Source organism: Pipra filicauda, unplaced genomic scaffold (genome assembly GCF_003945595.2).
Source record: "Pipra filicauda isolate LSUMZ 115617 unplaced genomic scaffold, ASM394559v2 scaffold156_size1729456_pilon, whole genome shotgun sequence".
Lineage (NCBI taxonomy): Eukaryota > Metazoa > Chordata > Aves > Passeriformes > Pipridae > Pipra > Pipra filicauda.
This window is the reverse complement of record NW_024104062.1, coordinates 1,292,764-1,320,427: the sequence shown is the minus strand read 5'-3', so window position 1 is coordinate 1,320,427 and position 27,664 is coordinate 1,292,764.

Below are 27,664 nucleotides of genomic sequence, written 5' to 3'. Positions count from 1 at the left end.
CCAAACTGATCATATGCAACAACTTCCCACCATGCTCCTAAAATGGAAGAGTTAGCTGCAGTCAGAGATCTGTTTGTGACAGATCCTGCATATGTAGGGGTTTTTTTCCTAAGCTGTTCTTAGTGCTTTCTTCTGGCTATCTCTGCCATCACCTGTCGAAGTAGACTGTGAGAACCAGTGCTATTTGCTTGTTTCAGACAGAGACAAGACAGAGAGCAGTCACTAACTACACACAGTTCACTGAACCCTCTATTCAGATGCAGCAAGTGATCTCTTGCACAAGCCCAAAGCCCCTTCTAATGCTGCACCACCACAGAGCTTCTTGTTTTCTTCTTCCAGTATGCATGTAAGTGGTAACATTGCCCATTCCCTAGGATTTACACAGAGTGTTCCTTTTTAAGAGGTTAGGTGATTAAAGGGGGCTTCTGAGTAGTGTGGAAACACAATTTAGGGTGCTTCACCAAAGACAGTGCAAAGCTATGTACCCAGAATTCTTGAGCTAGACTAGTCTTTCGACGGATGCTGTTACCTCCTTGCAGCTGTACAGATGCCAGAATATGATGCAGTTGCACTTCCCCTCTCCCCAGGACTCACCGAGGGTGGGATTAGCCATTCCATTATGTTTAGAAAGATTAAAAAAAAAGACTAGGAGAGGGAAAAGGGATGTAACAGAGGAGTAGGGTCACGATCAATGGTACAAAGTCTAGCTGCAGGTCAGTAATTAGCAGTATAACTCTGGGGTCATTACTGTTTGATCCTATTTAACATCTTCATTAATGGTTTGGATGATGGGGTGGAGTCTACCCTCAGCAAGCTTGCTGATGACATGGAATTACACAGCAAACCTCCCTAAGCAGGTGAGAAATTGCCTGATATTCCCTCCAGTAAGGTCTCCATCAACCAGAGGCTTTATCAGACTTTTAAATCTCCTGTCCAACTGCTGAATAAGGCAAAACTTCCCATTACGCTGAGTATATAGTGGTTATGTATCAGCAATCACATAAGCATTGTGAATCATCAAGTTTATATTGATCCAAACCACCCAATTAAGTTCTTAGAAAGAGAAGAAAGGAGAATAAAGCCTAAATTCCATAATCTTCCTTGGGACAGATATAGTTCTTGTGGAGAAGTCACGGCTGGTACAAAGAACTATATTTTTTGTATGCTTCTATGAATAGAAGTGACTCATCAGAATTATAAATATTCCATCCTCCAAACCCCAAAATTACATATTGTGGTGTTTTTTTAAAGATAATCCAACCATTACCCAAGCAAATGCCATTTACTAGATGATACATTCTGTGATGTCTCATTCTCTCATCTTTCAGTATAAATCCTTGCAGGTCTACAGTATATTTCAATTTGCTTCTTGGACCCAGCCACTACTGTCTTATTTGTCCCACTGCTATAGTCTAGGAAGCTTTAATTTTTTCTCTCCCCTTTCATAACTAGCAAATATACTCAAACTCAACTAACCACATTCTCTTTTTTCAGTATTTAAAGACCTTATCAACTAATCTTAAATTCTGCTGGGTGCATATGTATTATAGATTGTGATATGTTTTCAATTCCAACTATAAAAGTGTGTTTGTGAGTGTACTGCATATTTCTTTGTTTAATAAAAATAAGTGCACACTTGCAAACATAGGCACAGATACTTGGATGTGAATATGTTCACATTTTTTATAGCTTACATATAAATAAATACACATCTCTAAGCAGGACTGTATCTGTCTGCAAAGCCTAGATTACCAAAGTGAGAAAGAGTTTAAGGTTACCTTTGTTTTTAACCCTCTTTAGTACTTTAGTACTTTAGTACCTGAAAATTCTGATCCACAGTTTTTTAAATATCTGCCCTTTTTCTGATTTTTCAAGGTTGGCATTCAAACAGGTGTAACTAAGACCAGTAAGTGTTCTGCCCAATAAATAGTTATTCAAATGCACACATATAGATTACAATGATGTGTATGTGTCCACACACCTGCACATACATATATGAATACTACTGTGTGTGTATAATAGCAATCATGTAACAACTCAGTCTTTTAGCTGGAATCTTGAAAGCTTTATGGGAAGATGAATACATTTTATTTCAATGTAATCTAGTTTCTCCATTTTAATGGTAAAGTGTTGTGACTTAAAGGGCACATAGTAAGACAGAAAAAAGCCTTGAAATAGTGCTCAAACCTCCAACATCAAAGCTGCATGTGACTGTACAGCATAGTTAGATGGACGTATAAGCAAAATGATCAATAATTACAGTTGCAGATTTACATCAGCATAGAGGGAACAAGTGCTGGAATGTAAACACTCAGATAAAAAGCTTTTTAAAGTTGGTAATTTGCTGTAGCATCACCGTATCCCAACTGCCATGGCTACCCATATGAAGGTGCCACTGCACCATTTTGGAGGAGGTTTGTTCTGGCTTTTCATTCTCTTTCCATTTACCCTCATTGAAAGTTACTCCTTTAGGGACATCTGCAATTTCTCTCTTTTCTGATAATGCAGGGGCATGTGTGGCTTTGAGAGCTATTTATGTAATATTTCCATTAACAAGCTGTAATTAAACCATCTAATTAAAAAAGCAGTAATCTATTTAACAGGGCTTTTATTTTTTTTAAAGAAAGCCTAACAGAGCTGTGATTAAGTTCCTCTGCTAGATGAGCATTATGGTTTTTCATAAAGCTCTTAATTACTCAACCCAAAATGTTAAATAAATTAAATTAAAGACATAATTTTATTTTTCTGAAAAGAAAAAATAACATTATAACACACTCTTGAGTAAAAAGATGTTAAAAAATATCCATTAATATAGTGGGGTTTATTTTTAATGTGTTGTGCATTTCAGCCTAGACAAAAGCTGGTTTGTGATGTAAAATATAGTGAATAAAGTCTTGCACTTAATAGAAAAATATATAGCTAATTGTACTTTTTTATTCCCAAGATATACCTACTATTAGAGCACAGGAACAACCCTTTGGTACCTCCCAGAGGTACCCTCCACAGCAGTCGTACCCCCCAGTGCAGCACTTTGCTCCCATCTGGAGAAAAAACTCAGCTGGAGTAAGGTGAGACACCATCCTGGGAGAGCACACAGGACTGGACCCTTCCCTCTGTCTCCTTGGTTTCCACAGCATTCACCTTTGTTGGATCAGAGTGTTAGATTGTACATTTTGCCCGTTCCCTTTGGTGTCCATTTACTGCTCTGCTGTCAGCAGATTTGTCTAATCCTATTTTGAGCCTCCTGATGTGGTCTGACTCTGCAGCCTGACGGGCCAGCAACATCCAGAGGTTCCCTATCCACTGTGTGGAGAGCTGCTTTCTTTACCTGTTTTAAACTGCTATCCTATTAGTTTTTATCAACTGCTCTTTAGTTCTATTCTTTCATGATTTAGTGGATAACAATTCCGCATTCACTTTATCTGTAAGCTATATCTTATCACAACTTTACTGGAAAATTTCATTTTATTTTGCCCTATTTTAGTTGCCAGTTGCTTTTCCTAAATATCATCATTCTCATCAACATTTGCCAGCCTGATAATCTGCCCTCACTCATTCACTTTCTAAGACAAAATTTTCTGAGGGCCAAGGTCAATCAGCAAAAATGGACTGCAATTTCTAGGAATGAAATTATGACTTCTTATCTGGCTAAAAAAATAAATAAACTTCTACTCTACTTAGACACTTTGGAAATTCTGTTTTTGCACAGTTCAGCAGGAATTCTCTGCCTTGTGGGAAATGTACCTGACACCTGCCTAAATCTCTCAGGCCAGTCACATTCAGTCTTGATGTGATGGAGTTCAGTGCTTAAATTTGCACAGACCCTTTAACTCCCTGCATGCTCAAGGGGCTCCTTGGGTGATATTCTCTCAAAAGGACCAGACACACACTGGGACTGTGGGTGTTAAAATTAAGATTGAGCTTTTTGGCTGCTGCAAGGCACAGGCACAAGGGCTGAAATCCACTGGACTCTCCCGAGTTTCTAAGATTGCCCCTACTCCTTACACACAGGTAGCATGATGGGGAAGGAGGGATGAACCTAATCTGAATGCAAATGGCAGGGAAAAAGAGAGAAAAAGAAGAAACAGAAGCTGTGAAGAGGGGAGTTGTGGAAACAAAACACAACCCTGCAGTTCAAGCATGTTTGTGGACCTGCTTGTTTTAGACCCATATCTTTTGCCATATTAGGGTTTGTCTCACTGCCAAGCCCAACAAGAACAAACAAATTAGGCCAAAGGAGGGTGTTGTTTTTTAGTTTGAACACAGAGCAGCGATATGTGAAATGAATTTCTGTATACTTAATCTTAGCCAAATGAGGCTGTCAGATGTTTGTTTGTCCAACCTGCATCAGCACTTTATACCAAGAGGAAAATGTTCCCTGGGTGTAAAGCACGAGTGAGTGAAACAAAAAACCATGAACTCAAATATTTATCATTTTCTTTCTCATTAGCATTCCTTGTTTAAAAGCCAGAACACGCTGCCTGTGCCTCCTCATCTCTATAAGCTGCCTGGCTCCCTTGTTGCTCTTCCCACAGGCAGCAGCTAATAGTAGCCTGCCATTTGAGGTTGTCATGTGGGAGTGCTCCAGCGAGTACAACAGTAGGAGGGGGTGTGAGGGTTGCCCTGTAACATGCACCCAAACTTCCAGGAGCTGTTGCTCGTGCCTTACCCTGGAAACAGGAAAGTGGCCTGCAGGTGAAACCACCAGCTCCCCAGTGGTTTCAGTGGTCTCAGGCTGACCTGCAAGGGTCTGAAAGCACCTCTGCCTCCTGAGCAGGACCCAGCTACTAGTCAAGGTAAACAGGACAACTAATATTTAGCTACAGCTCAAATTGATGAAGTCAGGGATCAGGTATGGATTCTGAGCTTTGAATTACAGGAATTTGGTATTGATGGTTCAAAAGCAATTCTTGACAGATCCTTGTTTTCAGTTACAGCGCAGCAGCACCTTTTAAACTCACATTTGGCCAGTATGAGCTTACTGGCACTGAGTGAATGGCAGATTAACTTGTGGTTCAGCCTGAGGTTTGATCCATGCTGTTCCTTTCAGAGAGAGCCCTTCCAAAAATCTCTCACTTACAGAGATCACAGATACTCCATGTGAATTGAACAGGAGAAGACACATACAGAACTTCATAACTGCATTCCTGGAGCATTTACTTGCCCCTCTAGGTATCAGATCCGGTGCTGTCATGGTTTAATCCCAGACAGCAACTAAGCACCACACCCCTGGTGGAATGGGGAGAGAATCAGAGAAAATAATTGAGATGTGGTTCATACATTCCTTATCTTTTTTTTTCTTTATTTTGTGTGTGTGTGTGTGTGTGTGTGTGTGTGTGTGTGCGTGCACATGAGAGAGAGAGAGAGAGAGAGAGAGAGAGAGAGAGAGAGAGAGAGAGAGAAAGCTTCTTCCAGTTTTCTGGGACATCTCAGGCTTCAAAAAGCCCAATCTAGGCTAGAAAATCATAATACAAGAGGATCAACTGTTTTGGATTTTGCTAGACATCCCAAAGCCAAGAGTACCTGGTACCTGCTCATGTTGGAGACGGGCTCATGCAGATCGTGTATTCGAGAAATTGCTTGCAGAAGCAGATCCCTGCTGTGTTACTAGCCTTGTCCAAGCCCTCGCATGAGACGACTCGTGTTCAGTGAGGTAACACCTCCTTTAGCATTACTGGGAATTCTTAATAGACAGTGGCCTGCTTCTTACCTTGTGATGGTCTCCCACTGTTGACTTCAATTAAGTTATTGTGGTCTGAACTGCCGGGATGTGATGTGAGGTCAGAGCTACTTTCCTACAAGGTCATTTAGACACAGCACAATAGAAGAAATGGAGGCTAAACACTAGGAAATAACTTTACAACAGTAAATAAACTGCACAGGAACAGACTGCCTGATGAAGGTGTGGAATATCCAACAGAGAAGCCTTTTAAGCACACTTTAGGTAATCTTTGGCATGCATAGGATAGATACATGAGATACTGCACTAGGGGAGAACAACAAACTGTATTTCTTCCTGAGGTTCTTTCCAGACCTATTTTCTGTGATTAATGAGTTCATGTCAACTGTATTTAAATAACTTAGATAACAATTTTGGCAGTAAGTCAAATGTCATTTTTTACTTAGCCTTCCCTAATCCTTCCTGTACTGTTTCCTGGGCCTAAATCACACAGACCTGTTTACCAATCTGATTAATTTAATTCTTCCCAGAATCTCAAGGAGTTATCATTTTAAGAACCAGCAGCACATTGTTTATTTACTCCATTAAACATTTGGGGCTTTGGAGGGGGTTTTTTTGTTTGGTTTTTTTTTTGGGGGGGGGTTGTTGTTTTATCATGCAATGAAAATATGTCAATGGAGTCCCACATCAAAGAGAATATCAAGGGGAAAAATGTCCATGCAGCCAGCTGGTTCTTTCCAAAGCTCATTCACATATTCTGTATGTGCGTGCTTGGGGGAAAGACAAATGTCAAGAAAGGAAGTTTTAGGTGTGAAGTAAAAGTTACATAAATGTGGAAGAAAGATGAGAAATAATAAAGCTCTGTATCCTGCTGCACAAGTCAGGAACCTTATAGAAATCAGAGGTGAATCTGAAAGTGGTAATTTTACGACTGTATTGCTAAACGTAAATTCTTCTTTTTAAAATATACAGTTATTAAACACACAGGAAACAGGAAACAAAAGAGGTCCCATATAGAAATGGAAATGGATTTGTTAAATTAAGTTGCAAAAAAAAAAAAAAAAGTGGAAAAGGTGAGAAAGAGGGGAAGAGAGGGGAGTGAAAGGGACAGGAGAAAAAGAAAAAGGAGGGGAGAAGAACGTGCAACAGGAAAAAAAAGCTGCAGCTGTGGAGAAAAACAGCCTTTGTACTTCCAAGGGGATTTTTTTTCTTCTCTTTCTTCCTTGATTCTCTCTTTATTCTTTTATATTGTTAGGAAATCATAATTTCTTACATTAGTAGATCATGTGTACTAACCCTACTATACACTGTTTCTGATCATTACTTTACAACATAGTATTCTCTTTAAAGACAGATTTTGAGCTAACTTATTAAATGCATGTGTTGTGGTTGGCATTATCTCTTCAAAGGAAATTAAACCCTATATCTGAATTTCAACTACTTCTTTACAAAAAGATAAAAATCAATCCAATTCTGCTTCTAGAAACTCTGGACAAATCCAAATGCATGCTGTCATTGCAGATTTAAGCTTTAAACTAATTGAAAGTTCTTGATGTGAAATGGTAAGAACCAGCATTTTGTTTCCATCAGGTGTTGAGGAATGAGACATTTGTGCATTACAAGATGTTTTTAATCCTACCTAAAACCTTGACAGAAAGGTGCACTGAATGCTGAGGATTCTGCTTGCCTGGCATAAGGGATGGGTGGAAGAAAGGCAAGAGGAAAAGACAAGAATGTTTTGGGAGAAGAAAGAAGGAGAAATTGTCAAGCTTGCATTCTGACTAGTTTTTTGAAAAGCACTGCTTTTACAAAGCACTAGATATATAACACCAGGGAGAATATATGAAGATGCAGGAATCAGAGCAGCATCTTTCTCTTATTTTCTCTGAGCTGCCACAATAGAGTTTTATATCTAGACTCTACTAAATGAAAAATCCATTTCCTCTCAGATTAATGACACAGAAAACACTTTGGGGTGGAACCTAAAACCTAAATAGGACTTTATTCCAGCTGAACTCATAAAGAATAATCATAACAGCAGCATCAAATCTAATAACATCCTGAACATACTGATGCTTTTGTCTATGTGGGATCTGCATTAGTGATTCTGCTCCCATTGCTATTCTGGGATGTCGGGTGCTGTAGAAAATGACAAAAGTGTCTTTATTTGGTTATGGTGGAGGTACTACATCTTTCATAAGAAGATGATGTCTAGAGCAAGCAAGCTTTCAGGGTAAGAATGATTCTTCTGCAGTGTCTGCACAGGGTCTGGCACAGCGGGTCCAAAGCCCAATGAGATTGCTTGGAGCTACAGGAATACTGCACAGAGTGATACGTAGGATGTGTGAGTGACACCCACAATGTTCTTCAAATACAGATTCATCACTAAGTTTCATTAGTGTTAATGGTTACTGCCTACAGAGAATAATTTATACCCCCAATCCAAATGTCTTTTGTTTTAGATCATTACAACATAATAATGAAGGTAAAATACAGTAGCAAGTATGTGACCCACGTCTGTTTTCCATCACAAACTGTTTGAGATTATGCACATAAAGTGACAGTTGTCTCGGCAGATGATAAATTCTTAAAACTGAAAAAGTCTGGTACACCAAAAGTGGAAAACAAAAATGCTTGCCTATCTTCATGCCTAACCACATCATATCACAATTCAATATTTCTCCTGAGTCCATAGCTGAAAAATATGTCCTGTATTCAGCTACCACAGCTGTTGCAGAGAGTCCTGTGTTTGAGTCTGGGTGTTGTCATAGATGAGAGATGTGAGGACGATAACCCTTTTACTTAATATACATGGTTGGTGGCAGAAGGATCAGTATATTCTTTTCTATTATCTCATTAAAGGATTCTGACACACACTGTCATGAAACATATTTTCCTTAGCTGAGCACAGAGAAGTGGTAAAAAATGTCCATTGAAAGCACTCTTTGTAATCTTAATGAAGTAAGGGAAGATAACAAAGCCTTTACCCTTATCAGAATAACACAATTAAGCACATTTGGCTTGCAGCAGTATGATATTTTGCATATTGAATTATTTTTAAACAAGATCCTCTCCTGCCTAAGGTGAGTGTGAATTGATAAGTAAATGGTCATCTCACATGTAGAGCATGAGAATAACAACACAAAGAGCAATGGGAAGGTTTAGATCCTTCATTTTGTGTCAGAAAATTGCTGTATATCTTTGACAGACTAGTGGCTTAGAAGAGATATATTTTCCACAGCTGGCCAAAATATCTTCTATAAATTGTCAGTTATTTAGAAGGTGCTGTTGCCTTCAGTAAACATGAGATATGCTTCTGAAAGGACTTTATCTGATTTTTCTACTGCAATGAAGTTGAAGTGTCTCCTTGCTTGTAAACCGATCAGACAGGCTCACTTATTAATGACAGACATAAATGTATCTCTAATGATTTTCTTTCCCAAGAATTACGTAGGGAGACTCCCTGAAAGTTAGTTAAATGAGGTGGGTATAATTCTGAAACATAAGCATCTCCCTGCATAAATTTACAAGCACTGATTCCAAAAGGTTAACAATATGGCAGATGGATATGATAATGTGTGAACTCAGAAAAACTGAGAATTCAAGGTTTGATTCCAAAAGTATTTAAAAGTCTGAGCTTTTCCTCAGGCCTCTTGAACAGGCTGCCTTGACTGACGCAAACCACCTGCTGCTTCAGTTCAAGCCAAAAATAGTCCAATAACAGCACTTATGTGTTTTTTGCAATGCTTCTGTTCTTCATTTCATTGAGAATCTGAAAGAATTGAAGTAGAGACAAAAATGCACAAGTGTGACCTATCCCATTTGGACAGATAAATGTCAGCACCTGGAAGAAATTACACTAGTTTCCAGTTCTTGTTTAAGGTCAAATGTTTTCAGTGCTCATTTTATGCTGAGATTCCTCCACTTGGAGAAACATTTTTGCGATACCAGGAAACATATATATTCTATCCTCTCTGTGAAAAAGCTGTTCCTGTTTCCTTATGAATCTGATTTCACACTGTGCAACTTTTCTTCCTGTGGATACCCTCCTTTCATGTGGACAGCCTAAAGCAGATGCAGAGAAGTGGAAAAACCTCAGTCTAAAGAAAAATATATACATTTTTCTCATCTTTCTGTCTTTTTTGTGTATTATACTGCTGCAGCTTTATTTACTTATCAGGAAGAACAAGAATGATCTCCTATGACCTTGCTAAGTAACTACTGAAAATATTTGTACACAGTATAAGGTAGAGCTATGCAGATGCTAAGCTAGGTCTGACTAAATGGAAATGAACCGTGTACCCTGAGCCTCCATTGATCATGGTCTCTGGTGATGCATGAAGCTGAATGAGGTTAAGACCTCAGGCCCCATGCAGAAGGGATGTTCCCTAGGAATAAGAGCTCACCTTTCTCAGGCAGATTCACCTCTTTCACATAGCAGGTTTGCCAATGCATATAAGGTTTTCTACGTTCAGAAAGCCAAACATCTCACTCCTCCTCCTCAGCATGGTGCTGTGTCTCCCTCTGATGGCATCTGGGCCACACTTCCAGCCTGATGAACATGATAAAGTCTTGTGTATCAGATGATGACTTTTTAGCTCAGTTAATGAATTTATTTAGGTCAAAGGTCCTAGGTTTAAAAACCACCGTTCCATCAAAATGTGATTTTCTCTTTAGCCTTCTAATGAATCGATTCCTAGGGACAATTTTTCAGAAGGGAGCAGTTCTTAGCCACAACTGAATTCAATTCGTATTTGCAACAACACAAGAACAGAGTCACAAGGGGAGATTTAACAATCAGTACTTGCTAGAAAAGCTGTAAGGACTTTAGATATTTCAAAGTGAACTACATCAGGCTACTCCAAACATTCAGTTTGTCTGAAGGCTATAAAACAGCTACAAGGATCTATAATTTCTTGAAGCTCCTCAGAGCTTGTCAGTAGACTTGAGGTTTGAAAGAATTCCTAACAATCTATAGCTTGTGACTGGCTCCCTGAGGATCCCGAGGAAGCTTTGCAGCCACCATGTGGTGCTTTACTGTCCTTCACACACTGTGTCCTACTGAGTGACTTCATTTTGAACGCCCATTTCATCACAAATGGTTGCAAAAGATTTGTCCCACACTAGCAATTACAGGAACTCTCCAACAATATTCTCCAGACTATTATTTTATTTAAAATGCAAGTATTTGCACTCTCTCTCTTTGCTCAGCTGAGCCTGGCTAAGGACTAGGTGAATTTATTAGAAAAAAGAAATTGTGTGCATTTGGTGGTGACTGGAAGATTTCACAATAAAGTGACAGACCTTACAAGAAGGATCAGCTTAAGGGTCACTTGAATAATCTTCCATTTTTGATACTTCAAATCAGAACAAATAAGGAAATTCCCACGAGTAACTCAGTGGGTTTGTCTGCACTGAAATCAAAAGGAATGCTGAGGAGCAGATTCCTTTCTTCCACTTATAAAAGCAACAATTATCTGTTTATATAGTGTTAAAAATATTGTCTTATTGTTGTATTTCAGTAAAGCATTTTAGCAAAATTCTCAAGGCATTAAGAACAATAAAATGGTAATAATCATCCGTAATGAAAACTCTCAGTGGTCTAGGATGTGAGGGTAAGGATGAAGCAAAAATTTCTTGTTATGTGATGCGTCATCTTTATGCCCTGGAAAAGTAAAATTAAAAACCTATAGCAAAAATGTATTTAAATCAGCAGAACTGCCACTGATTTTAGTAAAGTCAGTCAGTTTTTTAATGTTTTAGGGCGCAACACTGAGCTCCAGAAAGAACGGCAACATCTTAGACCTATTGCCTTCAAGTCTGAAACCTTTTCATCATCTCTGAACCCATTTTATTTCTCAGAAACAAAACAATCAAAAATAGTGCTATAACACAAAAGACTGATATTAGTAAGAGGAGGTTGGAATGCTAGAATTGTCTCTGCAGGAGCCAAGACTGGTGCCTGTTGATTCTGCTGGGGGCATTGATATAGAAATTCACAGGAAACTGTTTAATCAGAAGTAAATGTTCTTTCTGCAGAGCATTCTTTTTGTTTCTCTAAATCATGTGTTCATGGAAGGGTGACTGCCTAGTGCTAATGATTAAACCCAGAGGGGGTTCAACCTCTTCCTTTGTGCATCTGTCCAAATTTCCCCGAGAGGGTGGAGACTTCTTTAGAAAGTTCACACACTGGGATTGCTGCAAGCATGTGCGAAGCTACTTTTCTTTGACGCTTTACACAGACCACATAGAATTAGTTCATTAATCACCTTACTGAAAAGCAGTCAAGTAGGTCATATTTTCATATTTTGTGTGTGTCATAAGCTTATTTTGCCCCTAACACGAGGTAAAACCTTGAGCTATATGTGAACCTTGCCACAGCAAGCACAGAGCCAGGATCTAGCTAAAAAGCCTTGTTGGGGTTCTGTGGATCTGGGGCATGCCTAGCACTGTTTTCAGACATGAGGTCCTAGCTGATTCAAAGCATGGACAGATCAAGCCAATGTCTACCTGCAGAGTGCCACAGTCATCCATTTCCTTCATCACACCCATTACAATCTGGCTTCCAGGTTGGCTTCAGCTAGTACTATTTTCACCTGCTTTCAGATGAGTCCTGTGATTTGAAGCTCACATCAGCGTGACCACCACTGTATTCCTGGCACAGGGTACCAGTCTCTACACAATACTAGAGGTATCTTCAGATGTCATTTGTTCCAGTTGAGGTAAGATTTATCACTTGGCTTGAGATGTCCCTTAACAAGACTGTGGGTTTTTAATGGAAGAAACTGTTTAATTGGTAAGGGTTAGCCTGGTGGATCCTCACCTAGGACAGTGGCTTTACTGCTATATGGATAGTAATCAAGACCCGGATTCTCCTCCTGGCTGGACTACCAGTTTGGATGCTTCTCTAGAGATACCCGAGACTCAGTTAATGGTGGCAGTATTTATATGAGTGACATTGACAGATTTAACTTCTGAATGACTTTGTGATGATTAAACACTGATATTTGGGAATGTAGAACGTAGAAATGACAACAGACAGATCTAACAAACTTGTCCTAGCAGAGCAATAGTAAAATTCATTTATGTCTTCCAGTCATTTGCTCTGAAAAAAAAATACAGCAGTCTTATGTAGGATATGACTGACAACTTTTTTTTTTGGTCATATTAGCATTAGCCAGGCTAGCAATGCCTATCTGGTTAACATTCTGCATAGAAGGCCAAAGTATACACAGCAATGCAAAGAAACACTACAAGAATTAGTTGGGTTCAGTCAGTTTAGTTTGCTCAGACAAAAGGATAAGTTCTGAAAGTCTTGCAGCAGGTAGCTTGTGAGTCATAATACAGCCAAGGAAAAGGGACTGATCTGGTTCAAATTATAAGACTGAATTAAAAATGGAATCCTTTGGAACAAATTCTAGCAAACACTTTCAGACAGGGAATAGGAAATAAGCCTGCTAAACTAGAGCTCAAACTGTTGTACATAGAACATACCATATACTCTGATATTTAATGGGAACAGTTTACACCAGCACCTGAGGAGAACATGTTCCTCCACTGGAAACCATGGGAGTTCACCATTCCCTCAGTGCACCACAAATTAAAATTCATCCTGTTCCTTCCCCTGCTCTCTTTTTCATGGACTTGCACAAAAATACATTTTAAGTAATGCATGTAATTACCTCAGCTTTTGGAAACAGGCTGTATGATAACACAGGGTAGAAATGGCTTCTGACAAAGGCTGTCTTTAACAGCACAGCTGGTAAGAAGAAAGAGTTGCTCAGCGCATAGGGGCCATTAAGCCACAGGAAGGTGTCCATATGAGTGGGACAGGGCAGACTTACACATTTGGAAAGAAAATATGCTCAAGATGGCTTGGAGGGAAAAGAAAAGAAAGCATGCCCTGGAGAAATGATGGGAAAACTTCCTATTGGTTCTCCAGGCTGCAAAGCCCAGGAGATTAGGGTTGCTATAGTGTAAGATGGCATTGCCGCTTTCACAGGTAATGATTTAGATAATCTCCAATCTGGATATAAACCCTTGAGTTACTGTGTATTGTCACAGTGTCAGTGCCTTAACCAGTCCTCCCACTCATACTTTATAGATTGTACAAGGACAGGATTGCATCGGTCTGTTTCAAAGCCCTGAACAGTTAATCTAACTGAGGGGTTTAATGTTTTAGCAGGTCCTTCTAATAGCTGCTGTGGTAGTGTGCAGTTAACCTTTATTGCTGTGAGAGCCCTATTAAGACTGAGTTACATTCATCACCTTTGAGGAAGGAAAGATTATGCTTCTAGATGTGTTGATATACTTGACATATGCCCTGTGATTGCAGGGGCTCTTGGGCACCAAAAGAGTGTTGTTTTCACAAAGCTGCAATTTTTGTTTATACAATATATACACATTCTTGTAATGGTAATTTGAGCATGGCACTCGTAAACTGAGTGATGAAACTACAGAGAGAGAGACTGAGTGAGGCAGTAAGACTCTACTGTGCATAACGTTTCATACTGAAAATCCATCCTCACAAGCACAGCCTGTGTAAAAACAGTTTCCTTTTCCTTGTTCCAATTAGAATATCCATAAACATTTTCAGTTGTTGCTATCATCCCAACAGTTTGAACACAAAGAATAGTGTGATTTGTAAGCATATCCAATTATATTTGTGAATGAAAGCATCAAATTTGGTTCATTTAGACTAGTAGATGCACATTGTATCTTGCTGTTCACCATTCAGAAAGCAGAAAGGCAATTGCATGACTGTAGATGCTGCAGTTGTTACCACTGATAATTACACATCTAGAAATCCATACCCAAGACAAGGGATTTTTCACTCTGCTCTTTTTTAAAAAAACATTTGCATCCTCTGCTCTGTGAGCAGAAGGAATACAATGGCTACATCTACACCGTAGGCTGAGGAGTCACTGGGAGTGACTTTAACCCCAGGCTCCTGACAGCTCATTTCCATATATCTCGTAAAACCAGGAAACATGAACAAACTAGTCTAAGGGGATCTACCTGAAAGACTATTTTTACTTTTGCACTTTACATCCCATCTCCCAACCCTACTGTTGTTGTCTCTCTGCATCAGTTCGGAAGATATTCATGTCAGTGCAAAATCTGTGGTTGTGGCATAGGGCAAAAACCCAGTACCTTACTGTACCCAGTACCTGACAACCTTCAACAGGTAAACTGGAAAAAGCTGAATAACATAATTCACAGACAGCAAGTCCTGACTATTGTATGAAGAGAAAAGATGGTTCAAAATTAATACAAGTCTCATGAACATAAAATCTCTGATTTTTATGAAGAATAGGAACTCAGAGGCATGTAACACTGGATCTCATTTCAGGAGGGGGTTAGAGTACTTTGGGCAGTTCACATTCAAGAAACAATCAAACAAAAAGTCTAGCAGGGGTTAATGATTCTGCAACAAATCAATTGGAAAGTCACAGCCATTTGACCATGTGATGACTGATTGATCATTGTATTACATATACTGATAACAAATGGTCTAAAGAATCTCGCTGCTGATTACAAGACAGATGCAAATGATGTAGAAAAGTATTAGAGAACATGAGCTCACAAATGTTATTTTTGCTTCTGCTCTACCGCAGCTCAACTTGGGATGACAACACTGAGTCATAGCCTTTGCTTTATTTTAAACCCTGTAACATTTGTGTGTTTTTCCTTGTAGCCCAATGTATGGAGGACAAGATCTGCATAAATAAAAACCCAAGCAGTCAGATTCTTAACAGGTTGTTAAATGCAAAGACACTCAGTTCAAGAAGGTCCTGGTGCAGTGGGGTTGTGACCTTACTCTACATTCACTTGTTTCTACATCTGCCCCAGGTACCTGACAGTGCCTACTGGTGCAGATAGTTAGCTAAAGAGTCTTTTGGTCTGACCAAACTATAGATGCTGGTAGAAATTTTCATTTGCTCAATTCTGTGAAAACCTAGAAGCATACTTAAGTCTTGCTGAATAGATTTGGGATCCTGATTTTAAACTCTCACTTTTAAGAATCTGCTCATTGTGATCTGTACCACCACCACTGTCCCTCCCTGACCTCTGTCCACATGTCCTGCTTTTTCCATGGTGCCTTCCAGTGAGAATAGGTTAAGACTTGTTTTTCTAAAACAATACTCACATGTACATATGTATTCTCTACTTTTGGCTCTAGCTGTTCTTTTTTCACCACTTTTTGTTTTTGGTCCTAGGATGAAGATTAACTGTCCTACATAATTGCAGTGTGTGTAGCTGAACAAAAAACTACACATTAGTGACCTAATCTTAAAACAAATGTAAGTACTCTGCTGAATAGAAATATCCTAATGTACTGTTGAGTAACGACCATCACAGGTATTCCAGATTAGAGCAAAGTATTACATACACACACACACAGAGTGAAGTTTGGTTACTGACCAAAAGAAATAGAAGACAAATCAGTGAAATTGGCCTCAGTGGTTTGGGCTAATTTAAAGTATAATCCCCAGAGTTTTAACTTGAATATACTGCAAATAACTGTTTCATTTCAGTGAAAAATATTTTGGTTTGTTGTTTGGTAAATTTCTTTTTCTAATAATTTTTATTTCTTTTACTTTTTTAAAAATTAATGTTCAAAGTAAAAGGGAAAAAAATTATTTAGAAAATTACAAAATTAAATTACTTACTTTTCTATATTTGCTTTTTAATCACTAATTTGACCCAAATCAGTAGAGCATTTTGGTGTCCCTGAAATCTATCTCTGGTTATTTTTGCAAGTTACTATACAGCAAAGCTTTTCAAGTGTTCTTTCTGTGATTCATTGTATTTGTTCTTCATGAACATTAACAAAAGAGCACTTGTGCTCGTAAGAAAGCTAGAGTATCATATGAATGTGCTACTTCCATGGGAGCTGCCATCATGAATGTTGCTTGGGACTGAAAAAAGTACCATGCAGTAAAAGTGCAATGTGACTGCAGTGATCATTCACCAAACAGAAAGTAACTGGTGAGAAATAAGCTGCTGAAACATCTGCACACTGACCACTGATTTGATCATTTCAAATAAGAAAAGCCTGTCTGTAAACACACACTAAAAAGACTGTCTAATCCATCAAATAAATTGTTTGCTGCAGATGGTCCACCCAGCTCTATCTGTAGGCGTGTAAATAGAAAGAGATGACCATTTAAGCATGACATGGAGACCTACTGGGTTATCTTGTGTACCAGTTTATCTCCAATCAGGGAGCTTCAGAATCCACAAGTGAGCTAGAAGTGCTTATAGACATCTGATTGCTCCTGCAGAGGTTTAACTTCTGTCTTTTCTGCAGCCTCAGGATCTACAGCATGACAGGATAAAGAGTCAGAAAAAGGAAAAAGAAAGGGTTGTTTTTAAGATTATGGTTTCAAAGACACAAAACAAAATAAAAAAGCAGGCTCTGGAAATGATTGTATATCACTAGCTGACACTGAACCATCAAGCAATACCATCCAGTACTAATCTTAAGAGACAGAGAGCTAAAGAATGTGAGCCAAATAACCGCTTCAGGAAGCCATTACATGTAGTGCTTCAGGTTACCTGTGAGCACAAATCCTGTGCAGGTGAGAACAGAATACAAACCTGGCAATAAACCTTACAAAATCTTTTGTGATAATCCACTTGCAATTCTGTGCACTTCCTCATACTGAAGTCAAACAAAAGGTGGACAAAGAAAGCAAAATAGAAAGGAATAATGCCACGCTTATGCAGGACAGAGGACTAGATTACTTTAGTGTGCTCTCCACACTGGTACACCTCCGAAGTACTCAGCCCAAAGCCAGCACAGCATGTTGCAGCCTGACAGACTGCACACTGGGAGCAATTTAGACCTCACTCCGTGCATTTCTCTGACCTCTACTAAGCTCCCAGATGGAATTCAAGGTGATGGTTTTAACCTACAAAGCCATCACTGCTTCCCTCCCTCTTTACCTATCAGATGCTGATGCTGTCCCACAGGGGACCTGTACCCACGTGGTGTTTCAAACCTCCGTTTTTGTTATCATTCCATGCAAACCATCAATTTTCTCCCTTCTCTAAAGCTATACTGAGCAGCAGTGGATCTTTTCACAGGTACACCCCTTATTTAGCCTGTGACTTGTAAGTAATTGTTAAGGTGCTTGAGGCACAGAATGAGTACCTGCAAGTACATTCTAAAAAGAGAAAAAAAATTAATAAAAGAACAGTTGTCTGCTGCATTTGCAGTTAATTATCCACAAGCTTACTTTTCTCTCCCCAGCACCTCCTGGAGGACTGAGCTCATATGCCAGACGCCAGGCATCTGTGCACAGTGTGGCACTGAGGAGGTTCAGCAACATGTGTTCACCACTTGACTGTACTCCCTTCATCTACCACTTATCATGCTCAAAAATTTAACATTAAGCATCTAATGAGGCAGACAAACATTGACTCCCTCAACTGTCTTCTTAAATATCCCCAAGCATGTTCTTTCTGTTCATCTGCTCTCTGTACAATTTTCTGTCACTTAACAAATTAGATCCCTTCCCAGCACTTCCTCAGAGGTCTCCTATGGGCCATACAGCTTCCTTTTTTTTACCAGTTTCCAATGGCTCTGCCCCAGCCTCCCTGCACTTTCCCTCAGTGGGAGCCAAATGACAGCCACGGAGCTGAAGTGTACAGAGAGAAACCCACAGAGCCAATTTGTTTGCAGGCACCTTTGTTTGTGGTGCTGGGGTAGGACCAGACTTCTTCAGCATTGCATAAACTGATGCCTTTTGAAAGAACGAGGAGTAGATCTAGGCCAGCAATTTAAATACTAAACTGAAAGGCGCTTTAGAAATGAGATATAGAGAGAATACTTTCTTTTATAGCTGTTGTAAAGCCCAGCTCTCTGGATATTTTGGCTTCATAAGAATGACAGGTCGATAGCTCCCTTTCCGTGCTTTCAGAAGAGCAGGCAGAGCTGGCAGATGCCTTTTCTGCACATTAGGATACAGTGCACTGACTTTCCCGTAGATCTTACCAGAGCAATCAGTAGCCTGGAGACCTCCAACCAGCTGGTTATGCATCTGTCTAATAACTGTCATATTGCTTCCTGCTAGAGGAGAAAGGGAACTGAGGAAGATGGAGTGAGACTAATTAAAAAGGAAAACTCAGAATATGTTGCTTTTAACTTCCCTGGTAATTCAACTTCCTAAATTAGTGCAAGATAATTGAAAAAGCCAGAAAGCATCTAGGGGCAAACAGTGAAATGGCATCAGAAATCTATCCACTGTCCACCTCTTCCATATCTTTCATTACAGCCATCAACATCATTATAGTATTTTCAATCCGTCATGAAACCATTTTTCAAAAATAGGTGACTAGCAGTAAAAGACATAAAGAGCTGCTGTCCTCACAAAGGTCCCCAGAATGCCATACACAGGAGAGAGGAAGATTACGTTAGAGTGGGGAGTGGATTGGAGTGAAAAGAGGAGCACTTGTTTCCACTTCAGGTTTAAGAGAAGGAAGGATTGCACTTAGGGACATGTGAGGTTGCCAAGCTTTGGTTTGTGGCTGAAACACAAAACATTTAATGGCAACCATACTGTTCTTTGTGAAAGTTGAAATGGTGAGAGGTTCATTTGGGGTTCGATAGTACATTTTGTCCAAAGCAAAAATAAAGCATTTTGAAATGCTTTAATTAAAGAGAGGAGTAGATTCAGAAAGTGAATGAAAAGGAGGGAGTGCAGTACAGCATGGTTGTTATGCCACTGTACATGAATGGGGTCGAGGACTCCTTTGACAATGTTCAAAACAAGGATTTTAACCAATGACTCTTACACATGGGAGCTTGTTTTAACCAGTGAACTGAACAAAAGTTGAAGATGCCTGTCTCGCTCTTGTCTTTTGAAGATGATGCAGCTATTCTTTAAATATTCACTGGCACAGAGACCAGAAACCATATAAATAACTCTAGCCTCCTGGCTAAAATCGGTTTTTCTCTTTGTGCCTGTGAATATTTAAGGCAGATACAAAGTGGTTCTACTTTGAACTTCAAAAGGACAGAATACACAATAGCCAACTGTCAGGCAGCTCTCCTGAGGGACAGAAGACTTACCTAAAGTCCATACATTCTCAGAGAAGGAGAGAGAGGTGTGAACAACTCTTACAACCCCAACAGTCTACCCAGATATCTTCTTAAAGGACAAAAGAAGAGTTCCTTCTACCTTACTTGTGTGAATGACACTGAAATCCATAAAGGGTTATTTGTCCAAAATTATATGGTGAAATATGCCTGGATTTGTCAATAATTTTAAATTGACTGAAAAGCCCTTAAAAAAAAACCAAAAAAAACCCCAGAAAAACAGTCTCTTTGTCTGTGTGAGTCTGTATGTGTTTATGTATGTTTGTGTTTACATATTTGCACATGATTGTGCATCTACAATTACACTGAAATCCTCAGATCCAAATTAGATCAGATACCAGTTGCATTCAAAAGTGAAAAGCCAATTCAGGCACAATTAAATGTCAGGATAATATCTGCTCCCAGCAGACTTCAGATGATGAGGTAAGAAACAGACACTTAAAATCTCTAGCATTAAGTAATTAAGTATATGGTAAAAAAAAAAAAAAAAAAAAAAAAGTGAAGATGAGAAAGAAAGAAAGTGCAATTGACTTCTTTCAAAATCAGTCCGTCTCAGAAAACATCTCAAAGACCCACTGCTTGCGAAAATTCAGCAGACCGAAATCCAACCCTAACCCTTGGTCTACTGCAGTCTCAAACTCCATCTTGAGCAGAAACGTCAGTCACAGCTGAACTTTCTTTGTAAATCCTCTTCCACGCAAGAGACCAGGGCATGCAGGCAGCTTGCTAGGTCGTTGTATTAAGACAGCTCATTTGCCAGTTATTTGACAAGTGGAATCAAGGGTCAAAGAGAAAGTATGGAGTGTAGAGAGATGACAAATAGCCATGTTTCTTTCTGAAAAGTTAAAATTACTTTGTGAAGTCTATTAATTCACTTTGTAACAAAGCTGAGGCACTGAATTAACTCATGTATGGTGAAGCCCACACATAAAAGACCATAAGTCTGACATTTTCACCATCCTCACAGATCTTTAAAGTAACTTGGTTTACCAGCCATCAGTCCCTCTTCTTCAATCTAAGTAGCCCTGAGCAAACCCATTGCAAAGCTGTTCAAAATCAAATAAGCTCCACAAAAGTCCATGCTTAAAACCAGAGCATAACATAACGTAGAGAGAAATGAAAAAGAGACGTATTACCTATGCTGGGAAGGTGCGGGGAAAACTTCTCTTTTGGTGATTCTGGGGTCTTCAAAGATGCCAGGAGGAAGAACGTCGTCTGGAGAGAGGATGCAGGAGCAAGACAACTGGTTGGACTGAAGTCCGGCTTGCACTCTTCTGTTCAGGACTCTGCAGAAGAAAATACCTCCAGGACTTGGGCGTATAGGAGTTAATGCTACTTGGAGCCTTGGAAAGCAGAGTTTAAAATACTTGGTAATATTTCAGCCCCTAACAGCCAGGCACACAAAAGAAAGAAGGTTTAAAATATCTTTTAAAATAGGTTCTTTTCCTGATTTTTTTTTCTCTGCCTTTTAGACATACAAACTTGGATTGCATTTTCCAGTTTTTCTCTACAAATGTAAACTCTAAGGAGTCACTTCTTGAATTATTTATTCTTAACTGAGGATTGATATTCATGCAACAGCCCCATCTCCACTCTCTACCTCCTCCCCATTACTATACCAGTCAAATATCATGACTTTCAGACATGCTTTTAATTTTCCAGAAGACCATTCATCCTTCCTCAAAGTCAAGCCAGTGGCATTTTTTCTTCTCTGTGGGTTTGCTCCAAACTGTCCTAGCTGCCTTTTCTGTGTACAGTGGACTTCCTATTGCCTCCATTACTTTAAAGACCAAATCATGACACTAGTGTTAGAAGTATGACTATTCATAGAAAATAAAAAGAATGCCAGAACAACCAGCACCTCTTGGACTATTATTTTTTTTTGCTGAGCAAGAGATTTGTGGAATACTTTTTTTCTGCTATTAAAAATGCAAAACACAGACATTGGGAAGGAATAATAATGAAAAGCTGCTCCCCGTGTGCCTTGCAAACCTTTCTTAAATTATATCACCAAGGTCCAAATTCCCCTTCAGAGCAGATCAGCCTAGCTCCTTTGAATCCCCTGGTGCTGTGTGCATTTACACTAGATTTGAATCCAGTTGCCTAATGATGTAGACAGGATGGGCAGGCAAAGAACTTGAGTGCCAAGTTGATGATGGGGAGTATAAACTGTCCAAACTTTCTGTTCCTCAGATTTTCTTCCATTTTCTTCCATAGTACCAGCAGCTCTAATACCTGATTTTGGGCTGGAGATGAAAGTAAGTCTCCTTTGTGGTTTCTGTTCTTCCATGTTGTTGTTTTACTTATTCTCCACCTACTCCTGTTGCAGGAATTTGCTGTTCCTTTCAGGACACATGACAAGGAAAGAAACCCATGAAATCTGATGCAAGATGACCTCAGAAGAAAGAGAAGAGCAACCAATGCAGAATGGTCAGTATGCTCCTGGGTATCAAATATTTGATGAGCCTGCCTATTCAAAAGAAGAATCAGCTTTGTTTATTTCAGCCCATGAAGGTACCTTAATAGGTAGACAATAATTTGTGCTGAGATTCTCACTTTGCGATAAAGTACTGCTCGGAAGAGATCTGCAGTTTCTGTCTTGCATAATAGCTTCCATTCTTAGTACAGTACTTGTGGATGACTTCATTATATGCATGTTTAGAGAAGAGATAATAATTGAAAAGATGTAAAAAAAAAAATGCAAGGGGTGTTTGCAGTATTTCTCTCTATCAAAAAAGGAAATGCCCACTATATAATTTCTTCTTGAATGTGAGACTGTGACCCTCAATCACTGTAGACTTCTCTGTAGTCTCTGGTTTTCCTAAGGTTACTGGGATGTAAAAACATCCCTTGTATGTTCCTTAATAAGATCTAGTGGGGAATGCATAATTTCTATTTCCATGTAATAATTGTAACATTATAGGGGGTACAGCAAGTAAGGGTATAACAAACCAGTTTTTCATCTCAGTGTTAAATATAAGTTTCAGGTTATGTGGTAAGTATTATGGAAGAGACTGCAGGGCTGTGTCATGTTCTTGTGGCTTTTCTGCAAGTGTTATATCTAATGATTTTTTTGTTTTGTTTTGGTTGGTTGGATTTTTTTTTTGTTTTAGCTGGGAAAATTTGAGCATGCTCATTATTTCAGTGAATCTCCATGTTGTAAAAAAAACTCCAGTTACTTTAATTTCTTGTCTGATGGTGTTGGAAATTTCAGACTGAAGAAAACCCTAGAAGACTTCTTGTTTGAAATTGTGTGACAAAAAAGAAAAAACAACCTGTTCCGAAAAAGACAGAAACCTGAAATCCCAGGGGTTTAGTCATATCCTAAATCTTGTCAGTGACAAATTTTACTTACTTTTTCCTCCCTGTAGCTCAGAGCCAATCCATATATGAAAAAACGAACTGAAACTACCTGACTCATGTATCATCAGCGGAATTATTACCTGAGATTCTTCTGCAATGCCAAATTCCACCATCAGACCTGAGAAAATGAGCATTGATAGAGGATAGAACTTCATGTCAGCGAGTTAACACACAGTAGTATTTGTCTTGTACAATTCATTTTGTACTAGTGAGGAAAGTGAGAAGAAAAGTTGATTTTTCAGCTGTGATGAAGGAAGCTTTGAAGTTGCTATCTATCCAGGAGGCTGACCATACAACCTCTGAATATCTCAGATAGGTTCAAGCTTAAACCAAGCATCTACTTTTCTTTTCTCTGTGGCAAATAAATGCAACAACACTGTCATCTAATTGGGCTCTGTTGTCAGGAATATCAGCAAGGGCGCTGGGTGCTCCTTTCATTAGTTCATATGTCTGAGCTTTTCAGGATACAAATAATAAAAAAACCCAACAGAACCTAGGTTCTACTTCATATTTTTCCTGCCCAAAATAATTCTGCCTACGAACTGACAACATTAATAGTTGTACAGTAGTTATTGCTGCTAAAACAATTTTCTTCTACTGTTGAAATAGTAGTAGAATAGATTTTTGGTAAGGGCCTCACTGCACTTTATTTAAACAAGAAATTATTGAAAAGATAACAAATTTGACAACAGAAATTTGAAGACAGGCAGAGTCAACAAGATTGCTACTGGAATTAGGATATAATGCATGTCTATGCATATTGCTTCCATGCAGTACTTGTCTAGTCAAAATAAAGGTAAGATCCTCTAAGCTTTCTCACTTGCAGTTTTTGGAGTTTTTTAATTAGAAAAATACATACAGGAAAAGATATTTAGATTTATCTGAAAGACCCCGACTACTTCCCACAATACAGATGGTTAAAGAACGAGAAAGAGAACAAGAAAGAGCACTTTGAGATTGCTGCCAAGCACAAAGAGTCAAAACACATCAATTTTACATAAAAAAACCTCTGTTGCTTGGAAAAAGCCCCGGTTAGGTCACTAAACCCTTAAGAGACAAGACACTAATGTCCTGACTGACACAAAGTCCGGTTTAGGTATGACCTGAGGAGCCTCAGAAGAGCTATTGAAGGTGGAGCAACTGAAAGCAGAAAGATGGTCAGCACTGATCCTACTTTGAAAGAACTGTGTGAGGCTGAGGAACAAAGTAAACAGTGAGTCTCTGCAGGGAAGCATCTGGACCTCAAGTAGATGCAGGCACACTAGGAATGAGGTGCATTGGCCAGAACTGTGGAAGGGTAGACTATGTAGCATTTGTCAGCCCAGCAGTAAGGTCATACACAACTATTTAACAAATAGAGGAAACTGTTAAAAATTTTATCTTCCCGTGAGAATTGTCCTGACTCCTGTATCCACCATATGGCTCCTCCTGTTTGGCATCTTGTATTCCAGGCTTAACAAGGAAATCAGCCTAGCATGAGATACTGCTTAACTGGTCAATATAGGCAGTATACTAATGAGATTAATTAAAACACCTTATGGTAGACATGGAGGCTGCTGGTGAAACAGAGGAGTGCATCTGCCTCTTTGAGAAATGGATCTGAAGGAGAATGATGTGTAGAGATAAAAAAAGCTGTGATAAACTGGTCTTACTATGTCTTTTACTGAGAAAGCATGAGTGACAAATCTGTTTAGGAGTTTACTTGCTGCTATCACAACCCAAACTGGTAGTTGGTGAGACGCATTCCTTGGACTTGAGGGTCTGCCATTCTAAGCATGGGCATTCTTATTTTATTTATCTTGATTTCACATTTAAGTACATTGTTACTTGTTTCTCACACGTATTTGGCCGAGATGATTGTTTATGTGCCTCATCTTTGTTGACAGGAACCTTCTTCTCCTTCTGCTTCCAGATGGATTTATGGTACCACTAGGGCAAGCTGCCCAGCTTGGTCAGGAAGTTTAACAGGCAAGATAGCACTCACAAAAACAACACCTCTCCCCAGCCCAATGATAAAAAAAAACAAAAAAGACAACTGACAAGCTCTCTAGATCTAGACTCAGTCCAATTACATGAAAATCATCTAGGAACTTGATTCACCCTGTTTTCTACTTAAAGTCATATGCAGAAGTCACAAATAGAATTCAGGATGGAAAATAGCTATGGTATGAGCAGCTGTTTTTCTCAGTAGCAGCACAGTAGGGAATAAAACAACATCATCCAACCCTAAAGTTTGAAAAACCATGAACATTCCCTAGATTTTAACTCTAGCCTTGCCAGTCACTAAAGAAAACAAAATGCAAGAACATTGTTTGTTGTGCTACAAGCTTACAAGGTGCTATAGTTACAAATCTTCCCTCTGCGATATTGAAAATGTTACTGGCAAACCTTGCTGCCTGTGTCCATCACTAGGAGATTGACTAACAGGGGTATCTCATGCCTGAGAGATGAAAGTGCATGTTGCCCAAACAGGATCCCATGGAAAGGATGACAAATCAGATCTTCCTCACTGACCTACACATTGCAAAATGGAGGAGAGTGATAGAAGCAGAGGAAAAGTGCTAAAAGTCTCTAACCATGCAGCAGCTTTTAGAAGCATATCGCTGTGTAGCATGGTCAGCAGATGAAGCTTCACCTTCCCTGTCAGAGTGCTTTACCCCACTTGGGTAGTAGAAAAGAATGAGCTTTTTGATGTCAAAGCTAAGAAAAAAAAAATGTTTTTGGCAAGGTTAAGCTTTTGTTGTTGCCTTTGTGAACTACCAGGGGCCTCTGATACAAGCATTATTCAGGATGATTCTACCAACATTTCCTGCAGAAATAATTTATCGTATAGGCAGTATAAGCATTATCCACTGTAACCACTGCTTACAGACAAACACTATCAGTAAACCATTCCTCAGGTTGGGAGAGCAACGCTCTACTGTGTGTGCCATTGGGTCTGACCTCCAGCTGACCAACATGTGTCACTGAAGAGGTGGAAAGCTTTAATAAATCATATCTGAGATGCATGTTAACCAAGTACAAAAATACCTACTGTATCTAACTCAAATATTCATAGATTCAGAGAGATTAAGGCCATAAAGAACAATATCTCAGCTTGCCTGACCTCCTGCATATCACAGGCCATTCAATTTCACCCAGTCACCCCTCTGTTAAGCCCAATTATTCATGCTTGGCTGAAGCATATATTTCAGGAAGGCGTCAGTCTTGATCTGAATATATTGTTAGAAAGGAAACACATTCCTCCTCTTGTATTTTTTTTCCCTCTGGTTAATGCCCCATACTTTCACAGTTTTCCCTAATTTCTCACTTAAATTTGTCTGATTTCTGTTTCCAGCCATTGATTCTTGTAATACTTTTCTCTGCTAAGCTATATGTCCTCTCAGACACAGATTTCTCCCCACAAGACATGGTGTTTAATACCTTCACATTCCTTTCTTCTCCTTAACAAGCTAAACTGATCCAGCTCTTCCCCCGCAGCATTTTCTCCAGGCCTCAAGTAGCATTTGCAGCTCATTTATATGCTCTCCAAAATAGTTGTGACTGTGATTCTATCATCCATCACATCAAGGCCGCATTTTGGAGTTAATCTTCCCTCTGCTTTCCCATTCATACAAAAAAGATCTCATTACTTCTCCTATCCACAGCATCATGTTGGATATTTCCGTTCGACAGAGCGCCTTCCTGGAGTGGCCGCTGTCCATGGTACTGCTCTACCTTCCACGCAGAGATCCTAATGCTGCCTCTTGGAGTCATAGAATGATTTAGGTTAGAAAAAAACCATTTAAGATTATTGAGTCCAACCACAAAATGAACACTGCCAAGTCCATCACTAAATGCTAATTTATGATGGACTTTCACTCAAATTTATACAAACCCATAGTACTGTCACCCGCGAAAGACAAAGAAGATGGCAAACGCTCCATGGAGTCATTTATCCAACAGCAAAGGCTTTTAACAAACTGTTTGTCAAACTCACTCTTCTACAGAGGCATTTTAATGCCCTTGAAGATAAAAGTCTAACCAAAAGTTGTTTAGAACAAGAAGACTCCATTTATTTCCTTAGAAGGGAATGAGGTCAAATGTACATGTTAAGAAATGGTAGTTTCAGGGAATGCTCCTGAAGACTTAAATTCTTCTATATATATATGACTTTGTCTTGGACTGGGAACATTCCCACCTGGCCCAATGGAATCTGATCTCCCTATGTGGCTACCATGTCATCATTTTTATCACTCCACTAAATGTTACGTGACTTGTAAGTTGTTTGTTTGGGGGGTTTTAATTATTTACTGTCACGTGGTTGATGAAAACATTAAATAGGACTGAGTTTGACACTGATGCTTCTTGTGTCCCACTTATAAACATTTTCATTCAATGATGTTTTCTTGCTGACAGCTAGAATTTAAAATTGTCAGATGGCCAGCTTTCATCTATTCAATGTTAACTTTATGATATTGCATAGCATTTTTCATTAAAATAATTTCATGTGATACCAAGTCAAATGCCATACA